Here is a 15449-nt window from a genome sequence, read left to right on the forward strand (position 1 = left end):
TAATATCGAAATGTCTCTAAAAATAAGTGAAATTTGAAGGTCTCGATGTAGGTAGGCAACAGCTGTACAGTGTTGGTACCTATGTATTCTGTGTTGATAGTGCGCTGCGCGACCCTTGCGTCCGCGCGGTGTCCAAGTATTCCGCAGTTAAATAAATAAATACTGGACTCTAGGTGTACTGTGTACGAAGTTTAATAAGAAGTTATTTAATATTTCATTTTTATGATATTTTATTTCATAATATATGTTGGCATACTATCGCGTCAACAAATATTGAAAGTATATCACCAGTTAGTCTGTATAAAAGTGAAAATAAAATATTTCAGAGTGCACAATTCCATGTGTACAAAAGTGCCGGATTATTTTTATTAGTCACCATAATTAGTTGCTGTTGCTCACAACAAATAGTAGCTCGTCTGCTGATGAAAAAGGGTGAACGATGTTGTTATGAGTAGCGAGTTTTTCTCTTTGATTTACTAGTAAACATTTTGTTTCTGAAGTTCAATTGAGTACTGTGTAATATTACTTACTCGATTGCCATTTATTCAATAGCTTTGATTAGTTTCCTGGTAAATCAAAGTTCTTTGTTCATAATTTTCTTTGAGTTTATCCTGATATGGTACTTGTGTAACATTATATTAAAATACAATTTCCTGTGATTTGTTTACGGAAGGTTACATTTTTATGTACGCAGTTATTTGAAACGATAAACATTATTCAGGAATCATATTTTTTCCTGTATCTTTAACAGCTTTACGAGGATCACACATGTCTCTTAAAATATCTTCGAAAACCGAAGTAAAATCATCTTTTAGATACGTTTTCATTCTTCTATTAGTTTATATGCTTACCTATAACAAACTCACAGCTTGACCCTTTGATACTTAAAACAACAGAATTTGTAAGGAAGTGCAATTTAGCATCTACATACACTCCAGAGCTGCAGACTGTCTAGTGGGGTACTGGAGCTCCGGCTCGAATATTAGGAGTAGAAACTGGGTGGTTTTTAGCCAGAGTCTGACACCCCCTCTCGCCTCGCCCAAGGCTCTGAAGTCTTTGAATGATTTTCCCCTCTTAAATAAAAGCATATACATACACCCCGGAGCTGTGTACTGCTTAGGGGGTTACCGGAGCTCTGGCTCAAAAATCAGGAGTAGGAACGGAGTTCTTTCAAGTCAGTAAAAGTCTGACACTCGTCGCTTCACCCAAGGCGAGAGAATATATTGGGTAAAAGTCCCCTTCAAAAAAAAAAGCATCTACATTTACATTCTGATCACACGTCTGTTCATCTATCATCTCTATCTATACCTTCCGGCAATAGATAGTATTCCCATAATTTCGCATTATTTGTCAATGTCTACAAGACATTGAATAAGGAATTTCACGCTAATACACTTCCTTAGTACTATTACAAACGAGATTTACTAGTTCACTGAGTTTCGGTGAAACAATTCATGTAAGTGCCATTTGAAAACTGAGAAGCACTTGAGTCGAGCATGTTCAAAGACTGAGGAATTACTATTGAAGTGCGTATGTAGGTAGTTATGTGTGTGTGTATGTGTGTAATATGAGAGCTAAGTATCTGTGTGCCGAAATGTACAGTCAGATAAGTTCTTTGGTAGGTATGCAGTAAAGAAAATAAAGATTGTAATATTTAATATTCAATTATTACTCTCATCATCAGTTTACTATATACGACAAAAAATATACAATAAACTTGAGTGATTGTGATTTAGATCACAGATCACCAGGCCAACCCTTCGATTACGATAGTTGGAACATATTACTGTATTAAAATTGTAGACCACATTGTACACTATGGATGCATTAAAGTGATTTGATTTGATTACTAAATTGCTTACTGATTGCGCGGCAGTCGTTTTCCCAGCCACCGCACCAACTGTGCAGTCAATATATGTATATTTTTCAAAAACATTTTCCTTTCAACTTAACCATTAGTTTTAACTTTTAATATTTACGCAAACGTTGTATGGTTCGCGAAAGCGAAGTTTTTTAAACCACATTTTATGATGTTTATTAAATCTCGTTCAACTTTGCTTTTCTTAAGATTTTCTAGTTATTAATTTGCGTGATATTAATTAGGTTGAAGTGGAATAAAAGTTGCGCTTTAAAAATTGAACTCAATTATATAAAAATGTTATAAGTACTTAGGTACGTTTTTTTTTATTCAATTTTTATTGGCTAAGGGTTCGCCAAGGTGCCTTACCTTGTCGCACTATATTGAGGGTTTTAATTACAAATATTTGAGTTATATCCAGCATACTGGATACTGGACCAAATAGCATACTATTTGGTCTACCTCTATAATTATTAGCATATATGAGACCCATAACTTAACATGTAAACATATTTTTAATGTGTCTTTAAAGAATACAATGCACAATGTTCTTTTTACCGGCATGGTAAGCGAGACAATCGGCGCCCATGGACATCCGAAACACCAGTAAGCGTGTTTTACTGCTGTGGTATCACTCCGATCGAGCAAGCCCATTCGTACCGAAGCATAGCTCTCCCACACTTGCAAATGGTGTTGTATTAGGTACCAAATAATTATTAGTTTAAAGTGTAATGAAATGACACTTCAAAAATATGAATTCGTTGATTTTAAAATATTATTAAATATATATTTTATAACTAAAAAGTTTGCATGTCATTCAGAAGATTACGCACCTACAATATGGTTTGATGAAGATTGATTATAGTAGTTTTATATTGCCATACTTATTGAAAGGGTTTCTCGATAGGTACTTACAAGTTTTATTTGGTTTTTAAACTTCAAATGTTAGAGATGAGTTGCTTTTTTAAGTGAACAGTTGAAAAATATTTGATTGATTTGAATTTAATGTCTGTAAAATATTTATAAATGTTATTGGAATCATACTAATATTATAAATGTGAAAGTTTATTTGCTTGGATGTTTAGATATTTGTCCAACAATCACGCTGCAACTACTGAACGGATTTTGATTAAATTTGGTATACAGATTGGGTATGAGCTGGCTTGAGTAATAGTAGCACGCATCTTTCCATATAAAAAAACAGCTTAGCTGAGCCCGTTTCCACCAGCGTTAAGCTATGTGTACCAAGGAATATGATTGGTGGAAGCCAAACGCATCCACATCAACGTAGCATAGCACATCTCTGGCGGGTAAGCACCCTTATCTTTAAATAATTCATAAACAAAAATATTACTATATTATGTTAATGGTACCTCTAACCAATGAGCGTGCCTGAAAATTTATGAAGCAAAAGAGGTATGTAAGATTCGTAGCAATTGACGTTCCATAGTCTCTGCCCTCTCCCCATGAGAGACAGGTGTGAGGTTATGTATGTATGTTAATGGAATTTAAAAGGGTAAAAACCATAGCCGACCAAATTTACCTTATCCCCAATACCCTGATAAAAGCGTTCGCGCGTCGACCACAGCAGGTCATTACTACTGAGTATCGTGACACGGGTTTGTAATATCACACTATTTATTGCAAAATAAGTAAATATATAAGGCATAGTAACTACATAAGGAAATTAAGACGCAAGGAATTATTAAGGCGCCTGTTTCCACCTTAAGTTTAATTGCCCGATAAACTTATGTGACAGATAGTGCATTCAAATTACGTTCTTAATTCAAAGTAAGATACCTACATAGCGGCTATCCAGACATTTTGAAACAATTAGTTCTAAATATTACCTACAGCTGAAAATGTTTGGACAATGTTAACGTAGTGTACCTAACTTAATTTAAGATCAAAAATCTAAATTACTTGGAGTAATTATTCAATAGTTATTCACAGATAAGCAAATACAATTTTTAGATAAGTACTTTCGACATGAACACCAATAGCTTTACAGTCAAATTGCTACGATATTAAAAACCAAAAAGTAAATAAGTATGTACTTACAAAAACCTTGTTCATTGATGTCTAAAATTGTCAGTTCACATTTATTTTCCTGTCACGAATTCGAATACCATCGCCCCAAATATTTAATTGCAAGAAATAAACACGGAATGGTCACCCAATCTTTTAGGCAACCATTTTGTTTTACGAGCTGACATCAAATGAAATTAACAAATGCTATTAAAAATTACTGCTTTAGATTTGTTAATTAATTTATAATTATACGATATAATTATAAATTAATTAACAAATTGTCTTATTGTTTTTAATTGTTATAGAAAAATGGATTAATTACACATTGGGTGTCTTTATTATTTACCTTAATACGAGTTAGAAGGTTATTAGAGAGATAAGAAAGAGAGATAAAAATATCGCTAACTCAATTCCCTGCTTGGTAAAATGCTGTAAGTTCAAGACCTAAAATAATCTTTACCTAAATTCTAACCAAAGGTTTGAGCATTACTTATCACGCGTGCTCAATGCGGGTTGGAAATTTAAAACTCATAATTAGACATTTTAAGCCCAGGTTTCCTCACGACGATATCCTTTCCCGTTTGTCAGAGATATCTAAATAATTTTATAACGTTTATATAACTTTGAAAAATTCAAATTGGCAAGTACTTGCCGTTTCGTTCCTAGGTTTCGAAGAGAAGCGAGTGTTTTAGCCATGCACATGGTGCGGTTATATAGTTTTAGTTCGAAATTGTATTGGATGTAATATTTCCGTTATTTTATTAATACCGAAATCTACTGAAAATGTTTTTGAATGAAACACGACCGTGTATCGTAAGTGGCTACTTGATTCACATTAAACCACTTAATGCATTAGTGGCTGGACATGACGTAAAAACTATTCATAAACATGGGTACAAGTACTGAAACTATATTAAATTTCTTGTAAATGTGAAAGCGTGTTTGTTTGTCGCAACATAGGGTTTTTCTTGTTATGATTTTTGTTTCGATAGCGTCAGCAAGCTGCAATCTAAAAAGTACATACATATATACATACATACATAAATAAACTTAGTAGACAAAAAATATGATACGCCAATTGCTACGATTCTTATACATGTACCTCTAAAACAATGTGAAAAGTAATGCAGAGTGAGTGACTGAGAAAGGACACCTAATTGTCTTAGGTCTCATCCGGAGCTGCGGACTACCTAGTGGATTACCGGGGCTGCGGCTCGAGGAAGCCGAAGGCAGGAATAGGAACGTGGTTGTTTTTAGTCACTCAGAGTCTGATACTCGCTCTCGCCTCACCCTAGGCGGGTGAAGTTATTGAATAATTTTCTCCTCTCAATAAAAAGATATCTTAGGTAGTGCAAGGAAAAGACTTTTGTAATTTCTCCATACCCCAGAAAAAACAAACAATATTTGCAGGCATACAAAGTCATAGCTTATAGCGAGTTTTGTCTATATTGACAGGTATTAACATAACACTCCATATATTAATCAATGAAGTGGCTTTATGTAATCTTATCTATACAATTGGAAAGCTATACATATTTAGCAAAGAGCACTAAATCTGAAAATAGCCATAGTGTTATTCTTTCTGTCGTTATGACATAGTGTTTGTTGACCTAGAATTAATTTAGTAGGTCTATGCATTGTTCAATTAACGTGTGAACATAGATTTTAGGTACGGAATTCAGCTTAAGCATTCATAGGAACTTTAAATGTGTAAAATTCATAGCGCCAAGTATTTATTCCGATTCCGATAAAGTCAAAGTATTTATTCCGATTAAACCATAAATAGGTACTTTTGAAATTTCAATACATAGAGTGATAAATAGAAGTCTGTCCGACAAGCTAGAAGCTCGTTCGTAATTCGTAAAATCTATAAACTCTGAACTCCATAAAATCTACCGACTAAAATTATAACTTCGTATTCGTAACAAGCTGCAAGTAAATAATGCTATATCTACCTTTATTATCAGGCAACCCATAGATAATTATATACCTTAAAGACTAGCACATACATAATTTAAACTCTAACTAAAAACAGCTAATAAATTCAATCGTCGGTTGCGATATGAAAGTAAATAACAAGTACTTATACATTTTTTAATCCAAGTGAAATGTATGTACATATGCTTTGACTTCGACTCAATCACGTTAGTTAGTTAGTCAGTTAAAAGTGAGAGCATGTCAATTTCTACGTGTGCTACATGGATGAATCCGAAATCCAGAGAAATTAAAGATCAAACGGACGCCTGATCAAACGTCGGAGAAATCGGGACGCTGGAATCGAGTCAGCGAATCCGATTATTCGAATACCGAAAACGTCCGAAGGTGGACGGACGTACCTAGATAATAATATTCGAGATCGTTCTATTGCACTTTGTAGCTACAGGGTACAAGGTCAGCTTAAATTCGTTATTCGATTTTAGATTCAAATAGAACTGGAACTTTAATTTAACTACTATTGAACTGCTAACTATTGTGATTGAACTGCGGACTACCTAGCGGGTTTACCGGGGCTCCGGCTCGAAAAGCAGGAGTAGGAACGGGGTGGTTTTTAGTCAGTAAGAGTCTGACACTCCCTTTCGCCTCGTCCAAGGCGGGAGAAGTCATTGGATGATTTTCCCCGCTCAAAAAAAAAACTATTGTGATTCTTGTGTTAATTTAATACTAGCTTCTGCCAGCGGCTTCGTCCGCATTTCCGTGGGATAAAAAGTACCCAATGTGTTATTCCAGACCATAATCTATTCCTTTGCAAATTTTATTCCGATTCCTTCAGTAGTTTTTGCGTGAAAGAGTAATACTCACAAATTTGTGACAGAGTATGAGCTAACTTGGGAGATAGTATACTTCTTATCTCTTGGCGAATTAAACGAAACTTGACATTACACAAGAACTATGTACGAGTACCAAGATGGTTTAAAAACGTTGCAAATATTGTTTTATTTACTAAAAATCATGTTTATCTTATTAGCACACTATGCGTCGTGTTCATCAAAAAGGAGCAGGTTCTCAATTCGACCGGTATGTTTTCTAACTACAAATGAATGAAATTGACAGAACTGTTTTGTTGCAGGTAATACAACGGTGGATTTATTATAATAAATCATTCTGATTGGCTGAAATAAGTAAGTTGTCGTGTGTCTTTTTTTTTCTTTTATTAACAAGTTATTTGACGGAACGTTGGCTAAACTTACTCATAGACAAATTGTATTTAAATGTTGGTCAAACTAGTGACAAATTATGTATGGATTAAAAAAAAATGTGTCAAATGTCAGTATCAATTTTACACATTTTCTATTCACTCGTTCGTCAAGTATTTATGCCATTTCTCTAAGGGACCTGAATATTTAAGCATTAAAATTATATGTATCTATCTTTATTATGTATTATCTTATGATCTTAATACAATTTTTCTAAATCGATATACGTAAATTTCTTCAAAAACTCCACCTAAACTAATGTCAAAAATTAGACAGAGATCAGTAATTTCAGCCGTAAGAATATAAGACAAAGAGACTATGTCAGCTTGACGTAGTCTCGAAAGATACTAAAGAAGATATAATACTATTCTACGTTACGTAACAATACCTGTCAAGCGTGAAAATTACAACATACATTACATACAATAAGGCTCGAGAACAACATAATTAAATAATTAAGAATTCATCAAATTTTCACATGCGTATACGATATTTACACATCCAGTATAAAATAGCCTTTCAGCCCATATAAAACACATACAAACGAGCGTTCATCTTATACTGATTATCTGGCTAATGTTACCAGTAAAATCTGACCTCTCAATGTATATGAAATGTACGTTGTGTGCGATCACGATATACTGGACCTTATAAGCATCTACTATATACATATATCGAAGCAATTAATATGAGTTATTGCGTGAAGTCAATTAGGTGAGAACGTTATGTTTGTGAAAGTGATACAAATCCACGAGTAGATGTTTCAATTAAGGATAATGAACTTTAATTACTATGTCTTACGGTTTACTCACGTAAATATTTGACGATTACTCGACTAGTTTCAAGCCATGCTAGAGGCTCCGAGACAGAAAACACGAAACAACAATTTCTGGATCACACAAGGAATTGCGCCGTGCGGTATCGAACGCGGTACAAGTTGCGTGGCAGCCAGCTGCCCAGGCACCGCATTAATCGTGCAGTCAAATTAAAGTTTTAGATTATTGCGTTAATTCAAATTAAGCAAAAAACTAAACAATGAATAAATAACACTCACATTTTGTTAAATCACACTTACAAACAATTTTTGTCAATGTAACAATCTATTTATGTGCTAAGTCAACTTGAAAATAGGAGAAACATAAAAATAAATAATGTCTGATTCATGTACCAATACTGTTAAGATATTTTAGTAACACGACTAAAATAAGTACCGTCGCATATACCTAAGTAGCTAAGTATATAAACCTATTTTTACAACTACACAATATACTCGTAATAATCTAAAAAATAATATCTATTGTATTACATCAAATTCTATTATTGGCAATACTGAATGAAACCTATGATTTAGCAATATTTTATAAAGAAATATCGTTAGTGTTAGTCGCCAGGGACTTGACAAAACAATATTTTTTTCGTGGAAAACATATTTCAAGTTGCTGACTTAGCATTTTATTACTTAAGCATGAAAAAATAATATCTAGCTTTTGAACATTTTTTACTGACTTCAAAGAAATATGTACTCATTTTGAGCTGTATGTATGTTTGTGCGCGATTATCTCGCGTTTAGCTGAACGAATTTTGATGCAGTTTTCTATCTCTAGCTAAATTTGGATATTTTTAACCGGCATCAAAAAATAGGTTCTCAGTTTGACCTGTAAGTATGTGTGAATGTTTGTGTTTGATTATCTCGCGTTTGGCTAAACCGATTTTGATGAGAGATTTTAGCTACATACATAATTATGTTACCCGACATAAAAAAAATACTTAAACACGTGTGTTGAAGTCCGTATTTTAAACGTAATTTTATCTAAGATTGTTTATTTTTTGTATAAAACATACCTTATATAAGCCTACGAGCTAAGTACCTACAAGCATTGATAAAAAATATTGGATCCCGATTTAGATGTCCTTGTAAGTTTTGTCCTTGTTCGTAATTGATTGTCTTTTCATAGATATTTTTAATAAAATTATATAAAGGTTATTTTTAGAAGTGTTTTTAGAAGAAGGGCCATTTTAATGTAGTTGTTTGTAGGCCATTAAGTAATAAAGGTAACCTTTACTAAATAGCTTGAGTCTATTATCAGATATTGGACACAAGTCTAGATTTCGAGCTGAATTTAGAGTTAAGAAAAATATTTATTGTCACAAAAGAAACAGTACAGAGGGTAACAAATTGTATTTTAGACAACGTCACCACAAGACTTGTCAACCTTAAGCACATAGACATCCAGTGCTGCGGACAACCTAACAGTTTTACCGGGGCATCGGCTCGAAAAGCAGGAGTAGGAACGGGGTGGTTTAAGCCAATAAGAGTCTGCCACTTCGTCTCGTCTCGTCCAAGGCGAGAGAAGGTATTGGCTGATTCTCCACCCTCATCAAAAACAGATGGTAACAAAATGTTGTACACACCACAAGGCTTATACTTATATATGTATATTCAGCAATGTTGAACATCACTGAAGTTGAAAAATCAACCATAAGCCTATAGACATAAGAAACAATAAAATAAATGCATAAAACAAATATAATGTGTATTATATTCCAGCTTATTTCATACTACCTAAGGTCGATCCATTCAATTTTTTCCGCTTCTTCACACTACGTTATTGGAATGACAATTGGCACACTTCTATTCACATAATATACGAACATTCAACAATTTCTATTTATCCATTTAGACTTATATTTTTACTGCCTCGGTGGTCGAGTGGTCGCAAGTGCGACTATCAGACAAGAGGTCTCTAAAATTTCTCAGTAGTAGCACGGAGTCTGGAATTGTGTCCAGTATATGGCAGTAGGCTCACCCTCTTTTACTTGGGACTTATAACATAAATGGCGAAAAGTGGGTGTACATTGTATAGCGGCATTACGTGCCATAATGTGCACATCCCCCCACCCCTTCGGGGATAAAAGGCGTGACGTTGTGTGGGTGTGTTACTTTCTTTACGAGTTTATACACCTCAAAACTGTTTCGATTGTCGTCTGGCTTCTAATGTCTCATTCGAGTCCTTATACATAGGTATTCATATAATTATAGTCTTTAATTGAGTGGCTATTTTTTGTAGTGGTCAGTGATAGGAATAGGTAGTGCTTATTGGCCTAAGCTTTGAACACGAACAGAGAAAAGAAACGGAGACTTCCTTAGTATTTTCTTGCGAACATCAGCTTAAATCATGTTTAGAAGTACTATAAATATATTTGTTCCAACAATATTCTCTACGTATTATTTTTTTACCATTTTCGTTTTCTATATAAACTGGTTCAGAAAAGTTGTCATAACAGGCTAGTTCTTAGTGACCTAAAATGACCGATACGATACCTGTTATTTCTGTTACTGTTCCGTAAATATCCCAGATCAATACTAGTTACTAAAATACCAGGTACAGTTTTCAATTGAACAGATCACATTCAATTCTTCGGTATATCTATTAATAATTCCGCTAACAAGTAATGACAACAGGCTGTCATACAACTACGATTGTGGTTAGAGCTGTTTTTTAACAGTAAAACGTGTTTACTCACACACAAAACCGAAGTTTTAAAACGGAGACAAACGCGGCTTCGACTAGTTGTGTCTCAACACGATTAAAATATGGCGAACAAAAACAATAATTATACTATAAATATTGCGAGTGCTTATAACAAGAGTTTACACAATGATAGTGTTTTTGAGTACAATGTTGGCTCTAGTGAATATATTGCGACGGATGACAGTGTATATGAAAATGGAGAACCCAGTGATTATAACAATTTTAATTTAAATCCAGGAACTGAATTATTTCATCATATCGTGACCTGGATACTTTTCGTACTCACACTGATCGCTTTCATGTACGGCCTGACGTCATGGTGCCTCATCAAAAAATTCCGACATTACAGAAACTATATATTCCTTAATCTAATATTATCAAATATTTTACGAATATCAGTGTATTTATTACCCGATATATTGTGTGAATCTATGATTGTTTGTCAAACATTGATCTTAATATTATTGTATTTTGCACTTTGTTTTAACCATTGGCTGCTTGTTCTTAGTTACATATTTTATGTGGATTTCGTTAAAGTCTTCCATATTGATATTAGTAGGAGATTCCTAAAGAGCAGCATCTTTGCATGGGGTATGCCTGCATTGATAGTATTTGTATTTATTCTAGTGTCCTTAACTATAGAATCTTTGGGAGCTCTAATCACATCACAAATAATTATGTCAATTCTATTAATTCCAATTTTTATTAGTTTTGTAATTTATATACTAGTGTTATATTCTTTGTTTCGTAGTAAAGACGCTGTAACACATAATAACAAATGGCGTAGTTTTTATGTGTCAACTTTGATATTTGTTTTAAACGATTTCATTGTAATTTACTGTATACAAGACGTGTTTAAAATTAATTCCTATGTAGTGTTCCATATAGGTGTTTGTGGTGAATTCATAAATACACTAGCTATTGCTATTTATTTCATGTCTGTTAAACGCAATAGAAACCTTTGGAAGGAGTTTATGAAAAAATATTTGTCGAAAAATAAAGTGGTGAATATTGAAGTAAAGTAAAATTTTATATTTTAATATGGAATAAATATTACTTTTCCTGACGACGACGACCACGAAGGTTCAGTACTTGTGAGTCATACAGACAATCTCTTGATAAACGAGGTCTTGATGGATCAACTTGAGTGGCGAAGGCAGACTAAGGCTTATTCATTTGACGGAAGCATGCAACCTACAATCTTCAATTGACGAAAGCGTGCGTTTGTCGGGCCGTATAATGATGGTGACCCAATAACTGTGAATGTGTAAGATACAATGTACCTACACTGACAACATGTGTATATACAATTGTGTTAAGTTATACTATTATATTGGTATATTTACTCGGGCCTTAGAACGAGTTTGCTTTACGTTAAACGTTAGCGCGTTTGGCGCTCAGATTGGTTGGTGCATTGCAGCCGGCCAATCACGGCACCGAACGCGGTCTTGTTTCGAACTTGTTTAACGTAAATAAACTTGTACTAAGGCCTCTGATGACTTAATTAAGTTTTTACCTGTTTGGCTGTTGCATTTTCAACGTGTATCCAAAATTGTTTATTTCCTTCAACTCAAAACTTGTATTTTATAAATCAAATGTTGACTCAACTACCGGTTTTATAAGGTAGGAATGTTGATAAGGAAAAATGTACGTAAAATATCAAGAAACAGGTTTCTTTTTAAATTGTTTTGTGCACTAAGCTCCATCAAAAGAATAAATGGTAAATGAGAACCGAATTAAATATTTCGATATATCTTGGTTGTTGAGTTCATTTAAAAAAGAAGTGAGACCTATCCTGTACCTGCCAAGCGTCGTATCATATATTCACGCCCACAACCAACCCATCCTTTCCCCGACCTCAAATCTCCTGTAAATATTTTTTTTTTTATTTTGGGCTTATTTTTTTTTATTAAAGCATCGTCACACCTTTTATCCCCGAAAGGATAGGCAGAGGTGCTCTTTACGACACGTAATGCCATACAATGTACATCCACTTTTCACGATTTGTGTTATAAGTCCCATGTACATGTAGGGGGTGACACAATTTCAGACTCCGTACAGTAATACTTTGCCCGACCCGGGAATCGAACCCGAGACCCCTTGTCCAGCAGTCGCACTTGCGACCACTCGACCAACGAGGCAGTCAAGTCAAGTTTTTTAATCACTGGAATAATTAATGTTTAAACCTTTTCTATGCGAGAAGAGGCCTTTGGTCAGCAGTGGCCACTTATAGGCTGTTGAAATTCCATGCTGGAATTAAAAATTTCGATAATTGAAGAATACAATTCATGTAGGTATTCTTCAATCATCGAAATTTATTATATAGTATTGGTCGACGAGGCGATCACTTCACAGATTTCTTTTATTATATTAAGGAATCAGATTGCATGTGTCTGAGACAGCGTTTACTGCAAATGCTTGAAGCAAGTTTCCGTCGCAAATGGCGAACAAAGACTAATCGCAATCGGCGCCGGTCGTGGACACGAAAGATAGTTATAATCTAGTACATATTATAGTAGTAAAGGTATAAAAACCGGCCAAGTGCGAGTCGGACTTGTTTTTCATTTTCTTTAAAAAAACGTTGCCCCACATTAGGATTTTCTCCTGTGTGGTGGGTGCGTTTACAAACATAAAAGTTCACATGTACATGACACCCATACCCGAAATAACGATTTGTGGATATCACACAAAGAGTTGCTCCGTGCGGGAATCGAACCCGTTGCGCGGTAGCCAGTTGCCCAGCCACCGCATCAACCGTGCAGTCAAAACTCCATACTGGGACTCGCCCATAAAGGGTTCCGTAGCAGCAAGTAGATGACATAATATAAAAGTTATAAAATAACTTCCTTATACATAGTGTTTCTATTAACTTATTCCACTTTGGAAGCGTCTATCTTTCAAACAATTGATTTTGACGAGAAATGGTTTTAGAAACTTTAAGGTCTTTTTTAAAGTCCTTTACATAGACACCCATCATGGATAGGTTGGCTGAAATATTTTTTTAATCAGTTCCATGTGTGGAGTCCCTCCTATGTTTTTTTTATTTATCAATTTTCATTCTAAATTCGAATAGCGGTTACCAGAATACATACAATACATCAACCTATAAAGTTTCAACTATGTAGGCCCAACAGTTTCGGAAATAAATGGCTGTGACATACAGACGGACGGACAGACAGACATGATCAATCTATAAGGGTTCCGTTTTTTGCCATTTGGTTACGCAGTCCCAATAAAAGAAACAAATAAAAAATCTGATAAAATTAACATGGTTGGAAATGGTATACAAGAGCATTAAGGGTCGGTTCATATCTGACGGAGTGTGCGTCGCGTATCATCGGTCGCGTAAGGCCAGTACAGACAAATGTATAGTGAAACATCATCGTCATTACGACCGATGCTAGGCTCGACGTATTTTACGTCAGATATGAACCGCCCCTTAATGAGAGAAAGTAAGTGCTTAAGCCAAGCACTGACTGCCTCGTTGGTCGAGTGGTCGCAAGTGCGACTACCGAACAAGGGGTCTCGGGTTCGATTCCCGGGTCGGGCAAAGTACTAATGGGCTTTTTTCGGATTTTCGAAAAAAATCTCGGTGGTAACACGGAGCCTGGAATTGTGTCTAGTGTATGGCAATAGGCTCACCCCCTATTATATGGGACTTATAACACAAGTGGTGAAAAGTGGGTGTACATTGTATAGCGGCATTACGTGCCGTAATGTACACCTCTGCCTACCCCTTCGGGGATAAAAGGCGTGACCTTGGGTGTGTGTGTTACTTTCATTACGAGTTTATACACCTCAAAACTGTTTCGATTGTCGTCTGGCTTCTAATGTCTCATTCGAGTCCTTATACATAGGTATTCATATAATTATAGTCTTTAATTAGGTGGCCATTTTTTGTAGTGGACATTGATAGAAATAGGTAGTGCTTATTGGTCTAAACTTTGAACACGAACAGAGAAAGGAAACGGAGACTTCCTTAGTATTTTTTTGCGAACATCAGCTTAAGTCATGTTTAGAAGTACTATAAATATATTTGTTCCAACAATAATATTCTCTACGTGTTATTTTTTTTTACCATTTTCGTTTTCTATATAAACTGGTTCAGAAAAGTTGTCATAACAGGCTAGTTCTTAGTGACCTAAAATGACCGATACGATACCTGTTATTTCTGTTACTGTTCCGTAAATATCCCAGATCAATACTAGTTACTAAAATACCAGGTACAGTTTTCAATTGAACAGATCACATTCAATTCTTCGGTATATCTATTAATAATTCCGCTAACAAGTAATGACAACAGGCTGTCATACAACATCGATGGTGGTTAGAGCTGTTTTTTAACAGTAAAACGTGTTTACACACATACAAAACCGAATCAAAGTTTTAAAACGGAGACAAACGCGGCTTCGACTAGTTGTGTCTAAACACGATTAAAATATGGCGAACAAAAACAATAATTATACTATAAATATTGCGAGTGCTTATAACAAGAGTTTACACAATGATAGTGTTTTTGAGTACAATGTTGGCTCTAGTGAACATTTTGCGACGGATGATAACTATTACGATGACAGTGTATATGAAAATGAAGAACCCAATGATTATGACGATTATAATTTTAATCCAGGAACTAAATTATTTCGCTATATCGTGACCTGGATAGTTTTCGTACTCTCACTGATCGCTTTCATGTACGGCCTGACGTCATGGTGCCTCATCAAGAAATTCCGACATTACAGAAACTATGTATTCCTTAATATAATATTATCAAATACTTTACGATTGTCAATAGACCATAGACCCAAAAATAGCTACTTACAATACATTCAC

The 15449-nt window shown here is 34.8% G+C and overlaps 1 protein-coding gene across 1 annotated transcript in view; it reads left to right on the plus strand.

The window, feature by feature from the left end:
* LOC118271772 (neuropeptide CCHamide-1 receptor) overlaps positions 1-15449 on the plus strand; it is a 202901-nt gene that overhangs the window by 38537 nt on the left and 148915 nt on the right. Inside the window, exon 2 of the mRNA XM_050693646.1 lies at positions 6957-7008. The gene's annotated coding sequence lies outside the window, so the exon portion shown is untranslated. The remainder of the gene's footprint in view (positions 1-6956; positions 7009-15449) is intronic.

Source organism: Spodoptera frugiperda, chromosome 5 (genome assembly GCF_023101765.2).
Source record: "Spodoptera frugiperda isolate SF20-4 chromosome 5, AGI-APGP_CSIRO_Sfru_2.0, whole genome shotgun sequence".
Taxonomy (NCBI): Eukaryota; Metazoa; Arthropoda; class Insecta; order Lepidoptera; family Noctuidae; genus Spodoptera; species Spodoptera frugiperda.